The sequence below is a fragment of the Cucurbita maxima genome, unplaced genomic scaffold, assembly GCF_002738345.1.
Source record: "Cucurbita maxima cultivar Rimu unplaced genomic scaffold, Cmax_1.0 Cma_Scf00008, whole genome shotgun sequence".
NCBI lineage: Eukaryota > Viridiplantae > Streptophyta > Magnoliopsida > Cucurbitales > Cucurbitaceae > Cucurbita > Cucurbita maxima.
In genome coordinates, this window is record NW_019272024.1 from 4692574 (window position 1) to 4709953 (window position 17380).

Below are 17380 nucleotides of genomic sequence, written 5' to 3' on the forward strand. Positions count from 1 at the left end.
GGTAAGCCAAAGTAGAATTTGGCAGGTTTTTTGTTAGGTAGGGACAATAGGTAGGTAAGAGAGGAATTGTCATCTTCCATGGTCCTTTGAACAGATTTAATATATGAGAGTGTGTTAATATATTAATATTATAATTGTTTAGCATACTAATACACCTTGTAATTACATTTGAAAATTTTTTAATTAATTTTTTAATAATAAAATTCTTGAAGTTTTAATAATAAAAAATAAAAATTATCCTTATTTTAGACTAATCATTTTAAATATAATAAGTTGTAGGCCAGGTAGTATTAGGCACGTTTTTGTTAAGTATTAGACAATCTGTCATCTTCCATCTTTGAACATATTTAATATTATAGATGAGAGAGTGTTAATATATTAATATTACTACTCCACTTTACCATTAAATTTGAAAATTTTCTAATTAACATTTCAATAAAATTGAAAATAAAAAATAAAAATTGTCCTTATCATTAGGACTAATCATGGTATGCCAGGGTAGAATTAGACAAGTTTTTGTTAGGTAGGTGACAACACGTTAGGGAGGAATTGTCTATCTTCCATTTGTCTTGTTTTAGGTAAAAGAAAAAAATAAATCTTAATAAATTAAAAAAATTTCTTTACCCAAAGATGATATTACACGACCCAGTATTTAAGAGAATGTTCAGTAAGTTACTCCACCCTGCAAACACATGCAATTATGCTCTAGAACCTATCAGTATCTTACCTTATGGGTGGCCTCCAATCTAGACTAACTTGGATAGGTAGCACTTTCCTACACACAACCCTAAGGTACGAGTGTGAACTCCCAGGAGGTTCACACCCCACCTGGACTATCATTGTCAAGTTAGCCGTTCATAGCGACGTTAAAAAATATAAACATCTGGACCCTTCATCACAAGTTTGTGGCTGACATTTGGTTAAAAAAAATTTGACTGCATGTACTACATTAAAGTCGGTTCATGTTATTGACCAAATTTTTTATTATGTGAAATTTTTACTCATATTTTTTTTACGTGATGAGGTGCCATTCTTAAAATATATATATATATATATTTTCATTTTCTATATTTAATAAGTAGAAAGTATAAATGATAGCCTAATAAAAAAAACCAACAACAAAACGCAAAATAAAACAAAATAAAAATTCATAATAATAGTTCTCATATATAAAATTATTAGTTTGGGTTTAAATTTATTCAAAGGTTTATTTGATATTTTTTTTATTACAAAATATCACATATTTTTTCTTCTGGCAAAATATCACAAAATTTATGTGATAAAGATGGGTGAACGGACAAACCCATGTAATCCAAAAACTTCTATAAATATGTTTCATATGGTTCAATATTGTTCATGAATGCAATGAAACACTTAGAATGGTAAAGTTGCTCTATTTTTCCCTCTTCTTCTAGAACGTACTGATAGAAAATGTCCCCATCAAATTTCTCTCGTTTCTACTTCATCTATGAAGAGCCCAAATACTCCTAAAGTTAAACGTTCTATTGCAAACTTTTATCCAAGCATATGGAAGGACTATTTCCTTTCACTATCACCCCAAGCAATGGTAAATTAATCTTCTTTTCATGAATTATATTAAACTTTTAATTATTATTATTATTATTATTTTTGACTTCCTTCACATCTTCTCTTCTAAATTTCAGAAAATAGAGGTTGAAATGGAGGAACAAGGTTATAAAATTTCTTGCAGAAGTTTATTCATATCTAACTCGGGATCTTTTCCAATTACAAAATAGGCTATCAAAAAAATTAATGAAAATTAATTTTTTAATAATTTTATGAACTAATAGTTATTTCTGTGCACGTGAACTTGAAGCAGATATATTCACAAAATTTATAGAAAATAATGGAAAATTCAAAGAATCACTAACAGAAGATGCAAGAGGAATCTTAAGTCTATATGAAGCGGCAAATATGAGGGTGCATGAAGAAGATATCCTTGACGAAGCTTTTGATTTTAGTGTCAAACATTTAAAATCTATTATAGCCAACTCAAGCCTGAGTTTTACGGCAGAAGTTATCAGTGCCTTGAAATATCCTTTAAGAAAAGCATTTCCAAGATTAAAGGCCAGAGAGTACATATCAATATATCAAGAAGATCCTTCACATTCTGAAACTTTGCTTACTTTCTCAAAACTGGATTTCAACATATTACAGAAACTTCATCCGAAGGAGTTGAATGAAATCGTGAGATTTATATTTATCTATATATATACGATTTCATATAATTTTTATCTCTCTATAAATCTTTCTTTAGCTTTTCTAACATCACATCCATTACACTATTGGTATAATTAAATTTACTATAACATGTTAGATTATCTTTTTAGTGATTTAAAATGAGTGTAAAGCATGACTTGAACTCGAGCTTATGTAATTTCCTCTAAATTAATATTGATTTTTCACGGGTTTAGCCTTTTATAAATTTTTAATCTTACCATAAGAGTGTTAGAAGCATTAAAAATATTAAATTTACTATAATCTATCACATTAATCATTGGTTCTTTGGTGTATCATCTCTTTTACGCTTACGTAAGTTAAAGTACTATTTATTTTAAATTAAACACATTTTTCCTCCACTAATTATATTTGCATCTTATTTATATATTATATAGGTGGTGGAAGGATTTGAAGGTCGAAGAAAGTTTTTCTTTTGCAAGAGATAGAATGGTTGAGTGCTACATTTGGGCATTGGGTGTATACTTCGAACCTCTATTCAGTGCGGGAAGGATAACGTTAACCAAAATTCTTGTCGTTTCTTCAATTTTAGATGATATATATGATGCCTATGGAACCTTTGATGAATTTCAAGTCCTTACTCCAGCAATCCAAAAGTCATTTGAATTCCTCTTAAAGATTTTAGTCCTAAAACTTGCTAACTGTTTTGTCCAACTTATTACACGCTCTTTAAAATTACCTTACAAATTTCAAGCCAAATTCTAAAATTAAAAGAAAAGATTTAAAATAAAATTGTTTCCTTAATATTTCCATTAAGATAGAGTTTTAATACGGCTTTTTTGAAAAATATATGTAATTTTTGTCAATAAACTAATATTATTTAAAAAAGAAAAATATAAATAGAAACAAAAACCACTATTTTCCTCTTCCAAATATTAAGTATAGAGATAATCTATATTCAAAATAAAGTTGAACGTTTTATGATTTCATTAAATTTTTCAGGTGGGATAAGAGCATGGTTCATGTACTTCCCGAGTACATGAAACCTTTCTATAGTTCAATATTAGATCTTTGTAAAGAAATTAGTAAAGATATGGACAAAGACGAAAGTTCACTCCACATTCATATGGCAAAAGGAGTAAATTTTCTTTTTCTCCCTCTTCTATCCTCTTTTCTTCATTTTCATTCGTGTATATAAGAGTTTTCATTTTTATTGATTTTAACCAATAAAGAGTTGGTTGAATCCTTCCTGGAAAGAAGCTAAATGGTTAAGCAAGAATTACAAACCAAATTTTAAGGAGCACATGGAATTGGCATTAAAACCCACAGGTTATCCCTTTCTTATAAGTGTTTCTTTATTTGGCATGAGCGACATAGTAACAAGAGGTACTTGAATGGATTTCTGGAAGACCTAAAATTATTAAAGCCTTAGAAACCATTTGTAGACTTATGGGCGATATCGTTTCGTACGAGGTATATATTATTTACAATCCTTCAAAAAAAAACAAAATTGAACTTTTTAAAATTACACTATATTTACTTATATGTTTTTATTTTTTTGTTTGAAAAAGAGAGAACATGTTGCTTCTCCCGTTGAATGTTACATGGAGCAATATAACTATTAAGAGGAAGAAGTTTGTATTGAACTTCATAAACAAGTGGTTGATGCGTGGAAGGACATAAATGAAGCATGTCTTCATCCAATTGTTGTTACAATGCCTATTCTAATGCGAATATTTAATTTTTCTAGAGTTATAAACCCGCTTTATTGGGAAGAAGATGGATACACACATTCCAATGGTAAACAAAATTTTTTATCCAACTACTTCTTGTCAACCCAATACCTCAAGAAGGTTTTTAAGGCAAAAATTTATTACCAAATTGGATTGAAATGTAAGAATTTTGAAATGTAAAATTATTAGTTTGAAATTTATATTTATTCATGTTAATTGATTTTCTTTTGCTTACAAACTATCACATATTTTCTCTCCTTACAATATCACATAATTTATGTAATAAGAATTGTTCCGACAAAGACTTGTAATAGTAAAATTTATGTTAACATGTACTTCCTAATATTTAATATTCTTCATTGGTGCATTGAAACTTATTTGATAGCGAAATTATCCTAATTTCCCACTCTTCTTCTAGAACGAACAAGTAGAAAATGTCTAATCAAACTTCTACAAACGTCATGTAACGACTCAAAATTTTCTACTTAATTTAAGGTCGTTACTGTATACATATCATGAACATTGAATACATAAATATTTCATTTAAATTTTAAAACATAACTTCCATCTTAAAACACATGGACTTGCGTGTTCGAAAACATATTTAAAATGATACCACAAAGGAATGAAGGATTAAATTAAAAATATCATACTAACTTAAGTCTAAGAAAAGTAAATGTGATTGCCTTATGCATGTATCATGGTTTCGAGTTGGGATACCGTCGTCCGCCATACAAAAATGTTGTCTTAACCTGAAATAGGAGTAGCACATGACTTGAGTATTTAAAGAAATACTCAGTAAGTTACCCCATTATTGGGGTTAAATACAAACCCATGCAGTTTCATGAATGTGACCTATCATAATAGTTTGTTTTCCTACGGCGGCTATCCTAACTGGTAGCTTGAATGTGTAATTAATTTCCTAGACACGGCCAACACGTGCGAGTATAGACCCACCAGTTGGTTTGCACACCTCCGGACCCCTTTTCTTGTTGGGCGAGCATTCTCTGGTAGCTCTCAATGCCAGACACCCGTTAGAAGTAGCGGCCATTACGGCAACATTATGTTAAAAAATAATGATCGCTCTACTGCCTAGTAATGTACACGTTTGTACCATTGTGAAGGAATAGAGGTATCCCCCAATGCATGAACACTCAATAATGCACGAGGTCCCTACATTTTTCCGTTTTAATTATCTTTAATACAACCCGTTAGGATTTTGTACATATCATATCATTTTTCATATCATTTCTCATATCGTTTGTCATATCATTTATCATATATTTCATGCATATGTTAGAGTTGTATTTCATGCTAGTTCGTCGTTTTGCATGTAAATCATATCATATCATTCAGATTATATAATTATGTTATATTATAACGTTTCATGCTTCCAGACTAACACTTTTCATAGTATACATATCATATCATAACATATCGTATTACAATATATCATATCATAAACATGTCAATTTATCACATATCTTGTACCATAACACATCGTGACATTTAATACATGCACAAAATCTTAATATGGAACATCGTCATATTAAGTCATTTCATCTTAGTATTATGCATTATGATCATCATATCAACATCATGTACATCATAACATTATCATATAACATCATTATATCATTATCTAACGTCATCAAGTCATCATATAACATCATCATATCGTCATCTAACGTCATCACGCCATGACATAACATTATAACATCATCATATAAAATCATCACATCATCATCTAATGTCATCACGTCATCACATAACATTATCACATCATCATATAACATCTTCGCCTCATTATCTAACGTCATCAAGTCATCATATTATATCATCACATCATCATACAACATCAACACATCATCATATAACATCATCACATCATCATATAACATCATCACATCATCATATAACATAAAACATAAATGACACGTGCAAAGGCCATTGGGCATGTGTCATCATATATATAAGACTTTTGATTGAGTCAATAGTAAGACCACTTACATGGTTGGCCTCAACCGACATTCTATCATATTTAAAAATTGACTTGACTTGTGCTTCAAAGTTTGTAATGACATACCCATCATATTAATAACTTATGTAATTATTGAAGAAAAATACAGAATGCAAAGAGAAAAGCTAACAAACTCACTAATTATTGAGTGGATGTAAGAGCATCCAGTCTTGATCGATTTTGATAGTCGGTAACTCTAGAGTTTTCTCTATTCTTTTTTTTTTATTCAAATTCAAACGGTTACATATAAGTTAACTTATATGACTTCAACACAAGCCTATGTTAATGTATTAATACATAATTCATAATTACATTATACATTTAATAAACAATTAGAACTTAAAATAGTTATTTTTTGAAAAAACAATTTGATAAAATTACCGTTTAAATGAGTTTAAAAAAGGGTACTTGACTCTGCAGCGTAACACCTCCTTAGCGCAGACAACTTAAATGGCTCGGCTCCGCAACTCAAAACTCACTCCCTTGGCTCGGTAAAGAAGAAATCCACCATTTCGACAATCTCGAAGCTAAACTTGACCTTGCTTAAAGAAAATTTTCAATTTAAGTTAAATTGAGTTAAAGAATTTGAGTTACTAACTGAACAGGATGAATTGTCTAATAGGAAACAACAACCGGCAATATTGGAGCAATTTCGAGGAACGAGAGTGATCGTACTCGAACTTAGGGAAATCACCGGTTAAGGCCAACCAAGTAAGTGGCCCTACCATCAGTTTGTTTATAATTGTTTGCTGTATGATGACACTTGCCCATGGCTACGCACGTGTCATATGCCCGTATTTGCAAATTGTTACGAAATAATGAAGGCATGCTCAGGATATGTTATGTAACTGTTATGATATATGATATGATATGATATGTGTATGATGTGAATTGTTATGTCTTAAGTCATGAAAATATTATGATATGACATATGTGTAAGATGAATGTTATATGATATGATTAAAATGCAAACTGGCGAATTGACATGAAATACAACCCTGATACACGCATGGAAGCTTTGATAAATGATATGATATGAAGGAAGACGCTAGGAGGATTGTAGTATATGATAATGAAAATGGAAAAATATTGGGACCCCATGCATCATTGTGTTAATGCATCGGGGGATGCCCCTTCTCCTTTTACGATAGTACAGATGCGTATGCTAAGAGGTAGGGAAACAATCATTATGTTTACCATAATCCTGCCATGACAGTCGCTTGACGGGTGTCCGACATCAACAGCTACCAAAGAATGCTCGCTCGACCACAAAGGGGCCCAGGAGGTGTGCAAACTGACTAGTGGTCCATACTCATACATGTGGACCATGTGTAGGCAACTTAAGTATACATCCAATTATCCACTTATGATACTTGTCGTATGAAGATAGACTGTTATGATAGGTCCAACTCATGAATTGATGTGTTTGCATTTAACTCCGATAGGGGAGGTCGTTTACTGAGTATTTTCTAAAATACTCAAGTCACGTGCTACTCTTATTTTTTAGGGAAGGCAAGGCTCCCTTGTATGGCTAATAGTGCATCACAATCTAGGAGATTATGGCACATGCTTAGGGTAGTTTTACAATTTAATATAATAGATTATAGGTTAGTATAGATTGCATTTTTATTTAGTAGCATATAGGTTAGTATAGGATATTTTTTACTTTATATTATTTTTATCATTTCATTTTGCATTATTTCATTGAAAGGACTTGGAAGAGACATGTAAGACCAAGGTCATGTGGTTATTATAAAGTTTTCAATGAGGTATTTCTGCATTAATTCATGATACTTATACAGGAGTGACTTTAAGTTAAGTATAAAATCTAGGGTCATTACACTATTCTAGTCTAAGTCTAAGAAAATAAATACAACTACCCTATGCATGCACCATGGTCTTGATTTTCTTTGTCATCGTCAGCAGTACATAAGTGTCTTGTCTTTACTAAAATAGAAGAAGCACGTGACTTGAGTATTTCGAAATACTCAATAACTATAACTGACTCCACTATTAGGGTTAGATGCAAACACATACAATTATGAGTGGGACCTATCATATCAATTTATATTCCTTAGGTGACTATCCTAAACGGGTTAATTAGATGTGCATTTATTGTTCTACACAGTACACACATGCAAGTATGGACCCACTAGTTAGTTTGCACACCTCCTAGACCCCTTTCATAGTGGGCGAGCATTCTCTAGATAAACATAGTGATCGTTTTCCCACCTCATAGTGTACATGTCCATACCATCATAAAAGAGGGCATTCCCCGATGCATGAACACACAATGATGCATGAGATCCCAACATTGTTGTTCATTATCATGTAAGATAACTCATTCCATTCTTTTCCTTCATATCATATTATTTTCGTCATAGCTTTCCAAACATAAATTGGGGTGGTGCATTATGCCAACACATCTTGTTGTATATCATTCATATCATGCATCGTATCATATCATTAGAATATCATGTAACATCATATACTATGTCGCCAAATGTGTTACATCATAACATTTATCATATTTTCAGTCATAACATCATAAAACGTGTCATAACATTCATTTATCATCTTAGTCATATTGTTTCAGAGGCATATCATGAACTTATCATTTCATAAACAAATAATAGTCATGTCATTTCATAAATGCATCACAATCATATCGTTTCATAAACATAACCTAGTCATATTCTTTCATAAACATCTTATGGTCATATAATTTCATAAACGTATCATAGTGATATCATTTGATAACATATCCTAGTCATTTCATTTTCTAAACATTTAACACATATCAAGCATATGACACTTGCATAATCACAGAGCACTTGTCATCATTCAAACGTAAATTTCTTACCATAACCATAGTAAGACCACTTACTTACTTAGCCTTAGCCGGCACTCTCCATAAACTCGAGTATATTTGGATTCCGCCTGTCGAAGTTGCTCCAAGTATCATCAAAAGTTTTTTTCCTATTAGAACGTTCATCTTGTTTTCATTAAAAATTGTCATTCCTAGCCTAAATACTAATGAACTTGGAAATAGGACACTATACTGACCTTAATTATTTTTATTTATGTTAAATTCAGCTTCGAGAGGGTAAAAAATATAGGAATCGATATCAAATAGTGCAACCCAAGCCGAATAACCTATTTTTGGGCTTTTAGAGTCGCCGAGTCTAGTAAAGGCGTTGACGCCGTGTGAGTCGAAGAAGTCGGCGTATGCACATGCGACACGTTTTTCTCTAGAAAGGCGTCGAGTCGTGGATAACATTACAGGTCAAGGCACGGGTCTCAGGTCAAATCTTTTAGGTACATTGGTCAGAGGTGTCTAGAGTGTGGGTTTCAGTGCTTTGCCGAGTCCTTATGCATGTCTGAGTCGATCGCCGTGCTTGGCCTCGGGTCTGAATATCTACGGTGGGTCGAGGCTTTAGCTATTGGGTTGTGGATGTGGACTGAGGTTTACTGTGCTGCAGGTGAGCCTGAGGCGGTTTGGGCTCATGGATCAACGGTTCGAGTGGGTTAGTGGACTATGTTTCTTGACTGCGTGGATTTGGGCCATGACAATAGTGCTTTGCAGGTGGCTGATGGGTTGGTGCATCTGAGTATACGACCTAGACTCGGATCCAACCCGAGACATCGTCTTCCTTACCAGAATCGTCTGCGATTTTCCTTTTTCGTTTTCTCTCTCCTCTATACACGGTAATTCGACGCCTTCCCCTTTGAAAATCGATTGTCATGGTTTCGTTTCAATGTCTCTTCCACTCCCACAACATCACAAATCTATGAATGTACCTAGAACCACAAATGTGTTTATTTTTCAATCTTTGTGAAACTCAAGTCTCACTAGCAAAAAAAAAGATGATGTGATGGTCACCTGTAGGACGAGTGATTTATGTTATTTTTGACTGAGCAATTCAACTGGTGAATCCTTGATAAAGAAAAATGGCCGAAGAAATTGTTGGGAGAAGAAAAAACAGAAGTGAATAAAATAACAAAAAAATGAAAAGTACACAAGATTTGGAATTTGACTTTGATATTTGACTTTGATGAAAAACACAGTGGATACTCCACTACCCTATAAACATGGTGGCCAGCTAAAAATATGGTAATCTATTTTACATGAAAAGAAAAAATTCAATTAACTAATTAGTCACTGGGCGTTCCCCTTCACAACTTCTCTCTCTTCTTTATGCTTCAGTTTGAAGGCTCATTTGAGCCTTATGGCTTATTGTCCCGGCGACATGTTCTTTAGACTCCACGTCTTGTTTTCAGTGATGGACGTCATCGCTTCCTGCATTGCCTCCAGCCAGCACGGGTTTCTTTCTGCTTTAGTGAAGGAGTTCGGTTCATCTATGTTGATGGCATGCAGTTCAGTCACCTCTTCTTCGAGCTCACGCACTACCAGTCTCGGTGGTTCACCTCCTCCCAGTAGGTCTTCAATCCTCCAGTATTTGGTTGTCAAACCATCACTGTGGTTAGCATCTAGCATCGAGTCCGTAGTACGTAATGTTGCGAACTCCACTAGTTCAAGGAGCATAGCAGGAGTTGGCGTTGGTGTTGGCGTAAGCGTGCCTGGTGCAATTGGTGGTGGCAGTAACAGTGCCCGATGTTGCGCTCCTCCTTCTCCCGACTTGATGACGAGGTACTCCACCGTGAATTGATATGAGTTTTGGTCCGTCTCGATCACTCCGTTCCACCATTAGAAGGTGTTCTCGTCGAAAATCATAGAGCCTGTATGCCTATCTCCCGAGTTCATAGTCAATGAAGATGACTTTTAGCCCCCTCAGATCGAGCTTACCGAGGTGAGGACGCGTGACCTTCATGTATGCAACACAGTCGAGCACTCAGAGATGATGTACCGCTGGCTTCTTTTGTACCAGGACTCGTGTGGCGTCTTTCCGTCGAGGCTTCGCGTTGGCGACCGATTGAGGAGATAGACAGCCGTCATAACTGCCTCTCCCCATAACCTCCCGGACATCCTAGCCGTCATCAGCAGTGACCTTGCTATCCTGATGATGGTCTGATTTTGGTGCTCAATCACCCCGTTCTGCTAAGGGGAGTAAGGCGCTGTTAGGTGCCTCTTCATGCAGAGCTCGTCACAGTACCTTACCAAAACTCGCCGAGGTGAATTCTCTGCCTCGGTCCATGTGCAGCACAATATCTTCTTCCGGCATTCGGCCTCTGCGCGTGCTTGAATGCGCTTAATTACCTCTGTCGCCTCATTCTTCGCTTGCAGCAAGACCAATCACATGAAACAGCTCTTGTCATCGACTAGCAGGAGGAAGAGGGTGTGCCTCTACTTGCTGATGAGACACCCATTGTACAGCCTGTTCATACCTTTAACCGAGCAATTCGACGAAGAAATCTTTGAAGAAGAAAAATGGTCAAATAAATTGTTGGGAGAAGAAAAAACATAAAAGCTGAATAAAATAACACAGTGCATGCATTTGTTTCTGATCAGATTGACATATTTAAAATAACGGTTGTACATTAAAATTTAATGGCCCAAAATGGCCAACTAAAGCCCGTACCTTATAAACATGGCCCAAATGGCCCACTAAAAATAACTAAAGCTAGTACCTATAAACATGGCCCAAATGGCCAACTAAAAATATGGTAATCCATTACACGTGGAAAGAAAATATTCCACTAGTAAAAATGTGAAAAAACTAAATAAAGTAAACCACGACTTTTATCTAACAATTTACTCACTATGTACAAGAGTTTGATGATTGTAGATTCGTTACGGGTATAATTGGTTGAAACGCAATTGGAATTTTCGAGGGTTCTTGGTCCTCACCGGTTTACGTTGGTCGGAAAGGCATAAAAACGACTGCTGGTCTTCTTCTTTGTCCACTCTGTATTTTTCTATCCCCAAATGACAGAAGAGTTGGGTTGTTTGGAGCATTGAGGGGCATGGTCTCATGGGTTAGTTGGAAATGCGACGCCGGAAATCTCACGTTTTTATGACAACCACTATTATTTATTTATTTATTTATTTATTATTATTATTTTTTTTTTAATCCTCACATAATCAAAATGGGAATAAAGTCTATCTCGTCCTCTCTAGCCTCGCAGTTTTAGAACACACTCGTTCTCATCCTTGTGGTTCATGTTTTATCTAAAAATACTTAATAAGTAACCTACTTATAGATCTCTAAATCAATGGTTTCCTCTATGTATTTACTCGGTTATATTTCTATTTTCATTAAGTATCAGAGCATCATTCTAAGGACCTAAGTTCTCCGGACATGAACCTAAACAAGTCAAGAAAGGTTGTGGTACTCTACATACCAAGGACACGATTAAGAGCCTATAAGTAAGCTACTAAGTTTTTATACTCATTCAAGTTTTTTTTATATTTTCTCTCACCCATAAGAATAAGCCAGTGAAAGACGATGGAACCACACCCTATTTCAACTATTAAGTTACTTTTTTACTTACCTAAATGTTTTAAAACTTCATTTTGGTTTTTGTAAATGAAATGTATTCGACACAATTTTTTTTTTATATTTTACTTTATAATTTTAGAAGTTCATCGTTACCCGAGTCAGAAAAATTGGGTCATGAAATGTCAGGCATATGGTTTGGATCGTGGGCGCTGAACCAGGTCCCATGCAGGTAGACAGTTCGAATACAAATTTAGATCAGGTTAAACCGCAAAATTTAGGTCATTTGCTCCACCCTCTGCATGGCACATGTCTGCACCTTAGCCAGCCGCGTTGTGCCACGTTCATATATTTTGAATAGTGTGGAATCATGATCTTGCATAACAAACCTTAAAGAATGTCTAAGCTCCATTTACATTTTTTGTCCATTTTTGTGGCTTCATCAGACCTTAGGCGAGGTTTGCCTTCGTCAATCAAACACAACTTATGCAGAATCTAAGCTTGTTCGACCACACACGCCAATCGTATGTGCATGTTCAATCATCTATGGCTCTATCCAACTTGCTTCTACACTAGGCCAAATCATCTGGTTTGACCTTGCCTCTACTCAAGGTCAAGGTCTCTCACTACAACATTGCATCTTATCTTGTCATCTTTGTTTCCAACAATACTGCCCAAATATCATGATGTCATCTCATTTCTAGGATGTCATCAGTTATTGTAGCTCACTCAGATATGTCCATCAAGAATGGACTCATGTCTCATTCATATCATTGGAGCATCTAAAACATTCATCCATTTGGGTTCTATCGAGATAGACTCTCCCGTGTCCATGCGAAGTTCACAGAAGCCGTATCGAATATCAGGTGTATATTTTAAGCTTCGAAACATGTGCGGGATAGCAATGTCGACACACTCATGGCATTCGACACTATCCTTACAAAATTCATTTCAAAGAAAGTCGTATGAGACACTCGTCTTGCACCTCTCGCCCTCACTGTGACACAAGTATGTGCCACAGGGTAGCTTGCATATACCACAGTGCAAGAGTGATGGAGAAATAACACCATGGCTCCTCCAAGACACATTCTGAGGCATTTTTGGTTGACAAGAATAGACATGATTTTCGTGAACAGTCATACGGCCTTGTAAAGCGTTAATTCGATGTTTGATTGACACCAAATTTGGCAAGCTTTCATCTTTCATATGGATGGACTTAACTCCAAAGCCATATGCGTAAACTACTTCCAAAACTTTAACTTTCGAGGTGAAGGCTCAGGGCCCTACTAAAACTTTATCAAGCTTGTATTTGGCATTTATGTCGACATCGTTACCTCTATCTTGTTTATGCCTGATCTTGACTTTAATGCACACTTATATGGTGTGTTGATCATATATCGTCTTTCTTGGTTGCATCATGAAGCTTGTCTTGTCTCATGCCTCACGTAGCTCGTTGGGCACCACTTTCATATCGCTACCTTCTCATTTCTATACGTAAGGGTCTCAACCTACTCTTTTATACTATGGTTGTGACATTCTCCCCTACTTCAACTAGTCATCATCCTCGATAACTTTCTCAGGGGCACAATTGCATCATGGATTATCACACGCAACACTACCAATGCTTGACATGTGACCAGCCATTGTGTTCGTCATCGCCTACCTACCACATCTTACCTACTCATCCAAGACAATCCTCAATTTTCCAAATTTCTCAAGGTTTTCTTTTCTTTTTCATATTCTTTGAATTTTCATAACTTTCCATAGGTAACTTGAATCAACTTAGTTCCTTTACCAACGTGGTAGATTTTTTAATCCTTCTTTATAAAAATATTTTTCTCGTAATTTATAATAAAACACAAGAATAAGTAACTACGTCCAAATCTTATCCAAAAAACCAAAACTTAAAAAACTTGCAGCTTCCCAACGATCAATGGAACGTCCTCTTCCAATCAAAATTAATTATGATTAACTTCATGAATCTTTATACGAAAACTTCGAAAGAAAACTTCGAATATGAGAGAACCAAAATAAAGAACCTAAATTTTGTACTTATCATTCTTAACTATAGTTTAGAATGGATTTGTGTTTCGCTTTCTAATTCTTTCTCAAAACCCTTAACCCTCTTTCTTTTTCCTTTTTCCTTTTTCTTTTGGTTCCTTCCTTCTTAATGGTATGATTAGGTAATTAAAATATCCTTAGTTAGGAAAGAGAGGTCAATTGACTTTAACAAATTTTCTCTCAATTTTTCACTATTTTCATTTATATTTTCATCACTTTTTCTTAGCATTTTTATCTTCTAACTCATCTTGAAATTAAGACTATAAGATTCTCAATAGATTTTTAAAATTTTGAGCAAAAAAGTGAGTATTTAATTTTCCGTCATGGCTCAGTGTTACAATTTCACTTACACCCATTTCATGTGATAGGACTTTATCTTGTCCTTTTTTTTTCTAAGTTGCAACGATGTCTTGGCAATAACTCTTACAAACAGTGATTATGGACAACTGTCCGCCGGACATTCTCCTATGGATGCTAAATTTGTACGAAAACTTGCACTCCTCTTTGGAACACTTCCTTGAAGTCCCTATCCAACAACGTTTTTTTAAATTTTGGGGTGTTCCTAGAGCTATCCAAACCAGGACTACTCCAAAGGCGGTCTCAATGATAAAACAAAGAAAATAGTCCAACAAGGCGGTTGTGCTATATTAGCATGTGTTGTAGATGTAAGAGGAAAAGAAAAGACCTTAGTCAACTTACCAATAGTAAACGAGTTCCGAAACGTATTCAGAAGATCTACTAAGAATACCCCCTTTTCGAGCGGTTGACTTCGCTATAGGACTTGAGCCGGGAATTGGGTCTGATATGGAAAATCAACCCAAGGGAAAGTATGGAACGGATTACCTTGATGATCAAGATCAAGAGTAAAGAAAACTCGTTTCTAAACTCGTGATTCGAATCACTCCACAAGAGGTTTGATCAATACCACTTGAATGACTCTACATGCAAGTTCTAAACACAAGAATTTGCAAAGAAAGTTTAGCTCTCAACAAAGCTAAAATAGAAATTCTATTCTTAATTCCAAAATCTGATGTCTAATCAAAGAAAAGAAGGCTTTATATAGCCCTTACAACCTTAACCTATGTGATATATAACTCCCAAATTAAATGTGCTAGTAAATGAAAAATACCCATAACCTCCATATTAAAATGGCTAGTTAATGGTGGAATATAGTAACCTATGTGGGTTACAATATAACATTAACTCCTATATTTAAAACTAGCTTAAATATGACAAACAAATATTTAAACTATAATTAAATAATGCAATTAATAAAATGTGCTTATTGACTCATCCTTGGACTAGTTTCATAAATTCAGCGGAGTTCATTAAATGCAACTTAAAGTGCATTTAATTCATCTCTTTCTTGAAGCTCAACTTTGCACAACATATAAGGGAGGTCTCCAGCGTCTTCTAGAATTTCCTTTGATGAGCTCACCATAGCTTGAATATAACTGTATAAGGCTTGTTGTAGCTTCTTAGCTCTCGTCCTTGTAATTGGACCTTCAGGTATGGAAATTCCTTGGTCGTGGTTCATATCATTCTCCCCCTCTTAAAAAAGATTCGTCCTCGAATCAAAGCCATCACCTACATCAAAAGAACTCAAATCAACAACATTAAAAGTTGTACTAACACTGTACTTACCTGGTAAATCAATTTTATAAGCATTGTCGTTGATACGCTCAAGAACTTGAAAAGGTCCATCTCCTCGTGGTAAAAGCTTAGATTTTCTTTGAGTAGGAAATCTTTCTTTTCGGAAATGCACCCAAACCCAATCTCCTGGCTTGAAGATGACAAACTTACGTCCTTTATTAATTCGGGTGGCAACCTTAGAATTTTGTTTCCCAATTTGTTCTTTCACTTGCTTGTGCAATTTATGAACGTACTCAACCTTGGCATTTGCATCAAAATTCACAAACTCTTTTGACGATATGGGTAACAAGTCAAGGGGGGTTAAAGGATTAAAGCCATAAACAATTTCAAAAGGTGTGCATTTAGTAGTGCTATGAACAACCCTATTATATGCAAATTCTATAAAGGGCAAACAATCCTCCCAAGTCTTAAGATTCTTATCAATAATAGCCCTAAGCATAGCAGTCATGGTTCTGTTAACAACTTCAGTTTGTCCATCCGTTTGAGGATGACAAGTAGTTGAATATATTAGCTTAGTTCCTAACTTACCCCATAAAACACGCCAAAAGTGGCTTAAAAATTTTACATCACGATCACTAACGATGCTTTTAGGAATGCCATGCAATCGTACAACTTCCCTAAAGAACAGGTCTGCAATATGTTTTGCATCATCAGTTTTGTGACAAGGAATAAAATGAGCCATTTTACTAAATCGATCAACCACAACAAAGATGCTATCATAACCTTTCCTAGTCCTAGGTAAACCTAAAACAAAATCCATTGATATATCAATCCAAGGACCATTAGGAACCGGTAATGGGGAGTATAAACCATGTGGTTGAAGCCTAGACTTAGCTTGTTTACATGCTATGCAACGAGCACAAACTTTATGAACATCATGTCTCATTTTAGGCCAAAAAAAATGTTCAGAAAGCATATCATAAGTTTTAGAAACTCCATGGTGTGCCATTAAACCACCTCCATGAGCTTCCCTCACAAGTAGCTCACGGATGGAACAAGATGGTATGCAAAGTTTGCCTTTTCGGAATAAAAATCCATCTAACAATAAGTAATTATCCACAATGAGTCCTTTTTCACAAGATTCAACAAAAGGAGCAAAGAACATGTCATGTTGATACAAATCCTTTATGTGTTCAAAACCCAACAACCTAGCATTCAAAGTATTGAGGAGGACATACCTTCATGATAATGCATCTGCAACAATGTTCTCCTTACCTTGTTTATATTTTATGACATAAGGGAATGTTTCAATAAATTCTAACCACTTAGCATGTCGTCTGTTGAGTTTATTTTGTACTCTCAAATGCTTTAAACTT

At 34.8% G+C, this 17380-nt stretch overlaps 1 pseudogene; it reads left to right on the forward strand.

Moving 5' to 3' along the window:
* Positions 1-1679: 1679 nt before the first annotated feature.
* On the forward strand, positions 1680-4060 carry LOC111483233 (annotated as a pseudogene).
* Positions 4061-17380: the final 13320 nt, after the last annotated feature.